Source organism: Dendropsophus ebraccatus, chromosome 9, assembly GCF_027789765.1.
Source record: "Dendropsophus ebraccatus isolate aDenEbr1 chromosome 9, aDenEbr1.pat, whole genome shotgun sequence".
Taxonomy (NCBI): Eukaryota; Metazoa; Chordata; class Amphibia; order Anura; family Hylidae; genus Dendropsophus; species Dendropsophus ebraccatus.
This window is the reverse complement of record NC_091462.1, coordinates 98,233,047-98,241,694: the sequence shown is the minus strand read 5'-3', so window position 1 is coordinate 98,241,694 and position 8,648 is coordinate 98,233,047.

Here is an 8,648-nt window from a genome sequence, read left to right as displayed (position 1 = left end):
ATGAGGACGGAGAGGAAGGTCACGGGGTGGCATGGGACAGGTCACGTGTCTCCCTCTCACTATAGCGGCGCTCTATACGTCACATAGCCTGGTGTAATGCTTCAGTTCCCCTGTAGAGGCGCTGTAAGGGAAATGAACTCCTGCAGCCCAGATTTATCAATCAGTTATTGAACTGGGAAAACCAATCAGAGCTCAGCCTTAGTTATGATTGATTGGTGTCACACATTGATTGGCCTGGGCCTATGTGGCTTATCATGGGGGACCCCTCTAATGGCGTGTTTAGACAGAGAGATTTATCTGACAGATTTTTGAAGCCAAAGCCAGGAACAGGCTATAGACAAGGAACAGATCATAAAGGAAAGACTGAGATTTCTCCTCTTCTCAAATCCATTCCTGGCTTTGGATTAAAAAATAAATCTCTCTGTGTAAAAACACCGTTAGAACAAGCCATAGAAAAGAGCTGACAACCCCTTCAGGCTATGTTCACACCACATTTAGGCTTTACATCTGACATCCAGTACATTTCCATGGTAAAAACAATATTTCTATGAGACAGGACGCCCCATCAAGGTCCATAGTGTTAGGGGGTGTCCAGACATGCTGGAGAATACATCCAAAGCCAATAATCCTGGGAACATTGCACGGCCATTGATAAACATGATGACTGAGCCTTGGATACATGTGCTTTCCAACATGATATTGGGGCGAATATAACCTTTATAACGTAGAATAAAGACTAGGACACAGATGTAGGGGGTAAAAGGAGGAAATGTATATTGAGTTATGTGGTGTTATGCAAAGCAGAATGTATAGTACCCTCCCAACGTGTTTCTGTCACATCCTCAGGGGATAAGGATACAAGTTTAGACCCTTATGGGACAAAATTATAATTTATTTGTGTGTGGTAAAAGCTCATTGATTTCTTAGTCTGTACGCATTGTGATTACATATATGCAAATCTCTGCCACTGCAGAAACAGCTAAATCCATCAACCACAGGAGATCTGCCAGAATCTGCCGCTGCAGTCATTTCTGTACGTAAGCGTCCATTTACACAGAAAGGTTATCTGACAGATTATCTGCCAAAGATCAGAAGCCAAAGCCTGAAACAGATTATAAACAGAGATCAGGTCATAAAGGAAAGAGAGATTTTTCCTCTTTTCAAATCCATTCCTGGCTTTGGCTTCAAATCTTTGGCAGATAATTTGTCAAATAATCTTTCTGTGTAATGGACCCTAGCAGTAATCCAGCCACATATAAGGACTGGCCAGCATACTATCCAGATGTCGCATTGTGATATAAACATATGGGACCAGTGGGTAATTTGGTTTCGTTAGGGCCCAAACTTGTATCCTTATCCCCTGATGATGTCACACTGTGACAGAAGCACGCTGGGAGAGTTACATTAATAATTGTTTGTGTGCGTTGTGTGTTTGTGTGCGTTACATGAATAATTCTGTTAAACAGTGTGAACTATAGGGCAGGTGACATGCTTTTATGGCACACTGTACCTAGTTGTGGCTCCTGTATGGTCCAGTATACAGACCCCACTTTGTATATGATTGGTTTAGGGATAATTTTTTGTGGTGGTTCTTGCATGTTGAAAGACAAACGACTCATATAATAGCGATCTGCTGACGTCGCTCTGTGGAATAGCAGACCGATGCTATCTGCCATGGGCTGCCCGGACGATCAAGCCATCACCCAAGAAGAGCTGAGGAGGAGCTAAGGACGTCTGCAGGAGGATGATCTTCTACATGAGGCAGGGTTTACCCTATAGTCCCCTTATAAATAAGCGGTGTTCAGCAGCGGTAGGCAGATGATAGACGTGATCCAGGGTGATGTCCGATCACCACTTGTGGGATTAATAAGGAATTATTTTTTCCTCAGGATTTTTTTTCACCTTCCTGTGGATAACTCGGCGGTGACACTCCACTGGGGCTGGAGCCACAGGCCACATTTTTAATAGTATATGTACTATCTCTAGGGGGTGTTAACGGCCATGGTGTTCACCTGTGATTTTTAGCTGGATTTGTTGCTGTTGTACAGTCCAAATTCAGGTGCAATGCTGGTAAACCCTCCCCCCCCCCCCCCCCAAATAACATCCTAATAAAGATCTGTAATAAAAGTGTATTGCTTCTTATTCTAAACAAAAATATCTCTGGTGTCATTTTTTCCACAATCCAAACCATGAAATTTCTGTGCAGAAATATGTACAAGCCAAAAAGACAGAAATGGCTGCACATCGCACCCATGGCTGACACAAAAGCTTATTCAGCTACATTTAAAACCAACATCAGAAGTTAGTATATAATTTGGCCAAACCATATTGCCTCATGTACCACGTGCAGGTCTTCTGATACACATGAGTCCCTAACCAAAAAACATCACTGTGCCGGTCAGCGACCACAATCCCCGCAAAATGTGCGCAAGCAGAGAAGGGGGGCCACGGAATGGCCCTGCAACCCCATTATCACAGGACCAGACCCTAAAAGGCCCCCCCAGACCCCACAGGTGCCACCGGTGGAAAAAGTGGATGCCAAGCAACACAAGTGTGAACAAGCTCTTACCTCTCTCCATTCCTCTGCAGGTAGAATGGGAGAATACTAGGAGATCCTCCCCTTATGTACACAGGTGCTTCCTGCTAATTTGGATCACATGGGTCTTACAAAGCACGAGTGCTAGCCACAATGAAAAAAGGGACAGAATACATAAAATATGCACAAGCCAAAAAGACAGAAATGGCTGCACATCGTACCCATGGCTGACACGAAAGCTTATTCAGCTACATTTAAAACCAACATCAGAAGTTAGTATATAATTTGGCCAAACCATATTGCCTCATGTACCACGTGCGGGTCTTCTGATACACATGAGTCCCTAACCAAAAAACATCACTGTGCCGGTCAGTGACCACAATCCCCGCAAAACGTGCGCAAGCAGAGAATATGTAACTTGACTCGTTTTCGCATCTGGTAATGAACCATAATAGCAGTACATAAAGCTTTTCGCAACCACAATGAACCATAATAGCAGTACATAGTATAGCCACTGGATGGCAGCAGAGTACAACAATCTATAAATGTCAGCAATCAGAGGACTACTCTCTTCTGCCGAGTTGGGTATCATAAGCATCCAGTAACTGTATTACATCTTTCAGGTCAGTGAAGTGGGTTTTAACTTTAAACCACTTGTCAGTGAAAAAAGAGATTTGATGCCCATTCATAGTGATCTCTGGCGTATTTCTAGCAGCTCTCACAATAATGTCCTGCGGCTGAGATGGTACCCTGTGAGTTTGTCTGCATAGATAGGTTTTAGAGTCTCTTTCCCAAAATCCGAGAGGAGCCAGTTTTTAAAGAACTTTGTGTGTGGGGCTTCTCTGGGATGCCCACCAAGCCCACATTGTTCCTGCTCAACCAGGTCTTCCAGGTCATCCGCCTTAGCTTTGTGGCAGTGAGTTGGTCATGTTTGCGAGTTTCTTTGGTCCTCCATCTAAAGGTTCCATACATTTTAGACCTTTGACAGATGTACCTGCTGCTCACTACAATGTCAGTGGAGATCGGGCGGTGACTTTCCTTTGCTTCGGGAGAAATAAGCTTACCCCTAGCCCTACAGTCACTGCTGGATCAGCTGTGAATTTCTCTCATAAGTTCAGGTATACATGACAACAAACCACGATTTGACCTCCATTGCATCAGAATAGATTTACTAATTTCCATCAAAGCTTGGTTTGTTAAGACTCCGCTCTTTAGTTATGGCCCAAAGCCAAAGCGGTTTGGTAGCACAGCGGGTCCACACTGGCTGTCTGTTACTGTGGATTCCAAGCTGCTTTTTATTAGGGTGTTTTTTATGCAGTGTATTGGGTTTGGAAAGCAGATGAAGTGCAAAAACATAAAGAATCGCCCCTAAAAAAGGGACTCCATTTTGGAAACTACACCCCTCACAGAAGCTTATGAGGTAAGCTTTTGATCCTCACAAACGTTCCATAGAATTTATTTGAATTTGGCCATAAGAATGCAAAATGGCAATTTTCCGAATAATATGTTGTTTCAGTTTTCTAATTCTTGCAAATAAAACAGGAGAATAGCCACCCAATGTGGAGCTTCCCCATATGTGACCACAAACTGTTGTTAAAGGGGTTAGCCAGTGCTACAAAAACATGGCCACTTTTCCCCCTACTGTTGTCTCCAGTTCAGGTGCTGTTTGCATTTACTTCAATGGAACTGAGTTTCAAAACCCCACCCAAACTGGAGACAACAGTAGGGGGAAAGTGGCCATGTTTTTTTAGCGCTGGATAATCCCTTTAAAATTGCCCAACATAGTAGCCAGCCCCCCAAGTGTTCTATATAGTAGCCAGCCCGCCTAAATAGTCTCCTATAGTAGCAAGCCCTCCCCAATAGCCACTTAGCCACTTAGTAGCCACTTAATAGCCACTTAGTAGCCAGCTCTCCCCTGTAGTCTCATAGAGTAGCTAGCCCTCCCCCGTAGTCTCATATAGTAGCCAGCGCTCCCCCATACTCTTATATAGTATCCAGCCCTCCCCCAAAGTCTCTTATATAGTAGCCAGCCCTCCCCTGTAGTCTCATATAGTAGACTACCCCCATAGTCTCTTATATAGTAGCCAGTCCTCCCCCATAGTCTTTTATATAGTAACCAGCCCTCCCCAATAGTCTCTTATTTAGTAGCCAGCTTTTCCCATAGTCTCTTATATAGTAGCCAGCCCTCCCCAGTAGTCTCATATAGTAGCCAGCCCTCTCCAGTAGTCTCATATAGTAGCCAGCCCTCTCCAGTAGTCTCATATAGTAGACAGCCCTCCCCATATTCTCTTATATAGTAGCCAGCCCTTTCCCATAGTCTCGTTTATAGTAGCCATGGTAGGCCAGATGTAATTCAAACTGATTTGGCTGGCGGGCCAAAAATAATAGCACCGTGGGCCAGATTTGGCCTGCAGGCCAAAGTTTGACATGACTGCTCTAAGCCATGTCAGAATGACTCCCTGTCCGTGCTGCTGCAATAAAAGTTTTTCTTTAAAACACCGCATCGGGAGAAAGGCTGACCCCTGAACTGGAGGTGGCTAAAGGTGAGCGAACCTGGAGCATGCTCGAGTCCATCCGAACCCGGACTTTCGGCATTTGATTAGCGGTGGCTGCTGAAGTTGGATAAAGCCCTAAGACTATGTGGAAAACATGGATATAGTCATTGGCTGTATCCATGTTTTCCAGACAACCTTAGAGCTTTATCCAGCCTCAGCAGCCCCCGCTAATCAAATGCCGAACAATCGGGTTCGGATGGACTCGAGCATGCTCGAGGTTCAATCATCTCTAGACGTAGCGTGAGGACATCTACAACGTGCTACAGTCAGGTTGAGGGCGGCTATATGCCAGTACAGATTCGCTTTAATGCCTACAAATGGTAAGGAGCTGGCAGAACGATACTGCACCCCCAAAAGTTACCATATTTGAAAAGATACAACCTTAAGTGGCATCAACCTGGGGTTGGGGGGTTAGAATGAAGAGCACACCACCATATGTCACTGTGAATATGGTGTTCTTTTAGCCAAAAATACCTGTTGGAATTATAGATAAAAAGTTCACCCTTGGTTCCATACACATTTCCCCATGCTTTTGACAGACTTGATGTAGCCCTATAGCTGTACAGCCCAGTGAAAAGCACTATATGAGCTATACACATGCTCTATAGAGCTGCACAGCCTGCAGAAGAGCGCCCTATGAGCTATATACACCTCTATAGAGATGTAAAACCCTGGAGAAGAGCGCTATATACATCCCCTATAGAGCTGTAAAACCCTGGAGAAGAGCGCTCTATGAGCTATATACACGGCCTATTGAGCTGTTGAACAGACAATTATTTGCAATTTGGGCTCTAGACTTTTACAGATCCATGGTATTGCAGACCACAAACTAACTCGGTTGTCCCTAGCAACCAGATCATTTTCCAGAGTCTGTGAGGAATGAAAAGTGGATTCTGATTGGTTGCTAGGGGCAACTAAGCCAGTTTCACTTTACACCATGTTTGATAAATCTCCCCCTTTATCTCTAACAAATCCTGCACACTGGATCCCTGCTTAGGACCATGAATGTTCACAAGCCCTCCTCCTGATGATGCCCATGAGTAAGTCCTCCTCCTGATGGTGCCCATGTATAAGCCCTCCTCCTGATGATGCCCATGTATTAGCCCTCCTCCTGAAGGTGCCCATGTATAAGCCCTCCTCCTGATTATGCCCATGTATGAGCCCTCCTCCTGATGATGACCATGTATAAGCCCTCCTCCTGATTATGCCCACGTATAAGCCCTCCTCCTGATTATGCCCACGTATAAGCCCTCCTGCTGATTATGCCCACGTATAAGCCCTCCTCCTGATTATGCCCACGTATAAGCCCTCCTCCTGATTATGCCCATGTATAAGCCCTCCTCCTGATTATGCCCATGTATAAGCCCTCCTCCTGATGATGCCCATGTATAAGCCCTCCTCCTGATTATGCCCACGTATAAGCCCTCCTCCTGATTATGCCCATGTATAAGCCCTCCTCCTGATTATGCCCATGTATAATCCCTCCTCCTGATGATGCCCATGTATAAGCCCTCCTCCTGATTATGCCCATGTATTAGCCCTCCTCCTGATGATGCCCATGTATTAGCCCTCCTCCTGATGATGCCCATGTATTAGCCCTCCTCCTGATGATGCCCATGTATTAGCCCTCCTCCTGATGATGCCCATGTATTAGCCCTCCTCCTGATGATGCCCATGTATTAGCCCTCCTCCTGATGATGCCCATGTATTAGCCCTCCTCCTGATGATGCCCATGTATTAGCCCTCCTCCTGATGATGTCCATGTATTAGCCCTCCTCCTGATGATGCCCATGTATGGGTGAAACTAGATGAGGGGCTATGTGGTTATTATTTTAACATCACTCCTGTTGTTGTCCTCTGATAACTTGTACCATCTGTTAGTTAGTCAGGAGTATGCAGCAACCTAGACTACACTATACCCTGTTAGGGATATATACTATTGCATAGGGACAGCAGTGGAGCCTGTTTTAAATCTAACAAGAAATACATATACATTTTTATTAGTGAGAGCCAAATAAAAGTTATATGTTAATATGGGAACGACTTAGGTGTGGGCTTTTTGGTCCTCTCTTTGGTGTGCTGTTGTCAAGTCCACCTATAGTGGTTTCTTTACAGGAACAACATTATGGTGCTTTTACACAGAGCAATTATCGTTCGAATTTTCGTGATAACAACGCACGATCAAGCGTCAAGCGAGAAATCATTCATTTTCATAATTTCAACATGTCCTCAAATCATCGTTGGTCGTTCACTGAAAATTTGCAGATCGCTTTGTCTAAACAGTCTTTCACCGATTCACCGTATGTGGGAGATGGGCTTAAGAGATCTTAAAATGACTGCAATAACAATCTTTTCAAACGAAATATCATTCTGTCTAAACGCTGATTGTTATACAAAACATATTGTTACTACGAAATTGGTAATCGTTCGATTGGGCGAATTATCGCTCCGTGTTTAAAAGGTTGATAATTGCAAACCACACCTGAACTGGAGAAGAGTAGTGTTATCTCAGGAAGAAAGTGGCCATGTTTTTTTCTAAGTTGGATAACCCCTAAAGGGACAAACTTAAGGTCCTTATAAGCTGAACAATCTTTGGTCTTTGTGGACGCAACCGAGGCCACTGATTGGTGCCTTTACAAGGCACAATCAATCCAGTGACGGGTGCACATTGCTACTGGCCGCACATCCCTTTTTTACACAGGGATATGTGCGGCTGGTAAACAATGATTTTTTTTTTATTTTTTTTTTACCTGACCCTTTCATCGCTGACACTTTTAGGGTCCTATTACACAGGCCGATGAGGACCTAATCAATAATGTAAACAAGCGCCGATCTGCTAGATCGGCGCTCGTTTACTGGTCCTATTCCATGGCCCAATAATCGTTTAGCGAGGGATGCAGAGACATCGTTACCGATGTCCTTGCAGCCCTTGTTTAAACACCATACATCACCTAAGCATGTTGCAGGGCTTCTCCTGCGCTCCTTCTTCCCTCCGGTTCCGCACGCAGCAGCAGCTTCAGTGCGGCTTGTCTGAGCTGACAGGCCACTCAGCCAATCAATGGCCGCGGGGGTCCTAGCCAGTGATTGGCTGAGCGGTCTGTCATCTTAGACAAGCCGCACTGAAGCTGCTGCACGTGGGACCGGGGGGAAGAAGGAGCGCAGGAGAAGCCCTGCAACATGCTTAGGTAATGTATGGTGCTTGTGAAATTGTCGGTTGCCCGCCGCGCATCGCTATTCCACGCAGTGATGCACAGTCGGTGCCCAATAATTTTAGGTTTGAACCTAAATAAACGATCAGCCGATGACACGATCATTAGCTGATTGTTGTCTGTATTCCACGGAGCGATAATTGCTCGATTATCGCTCTGTAGAATAGGACCCTTACACAGGATGATTAACAGGCAAATGAGTAGTTCTAGGAACGCTTGTTGCCAATAATTGTCTCTCCAATGTGTTCCAAGCTTCTGATGCAGAAAAGAAAGTAAAATACAAGTCTAAAGATGCAATAAAGCCATCATACAGCCTGAGCCAGCATTAGTGACTCCGCCCTATCGTCA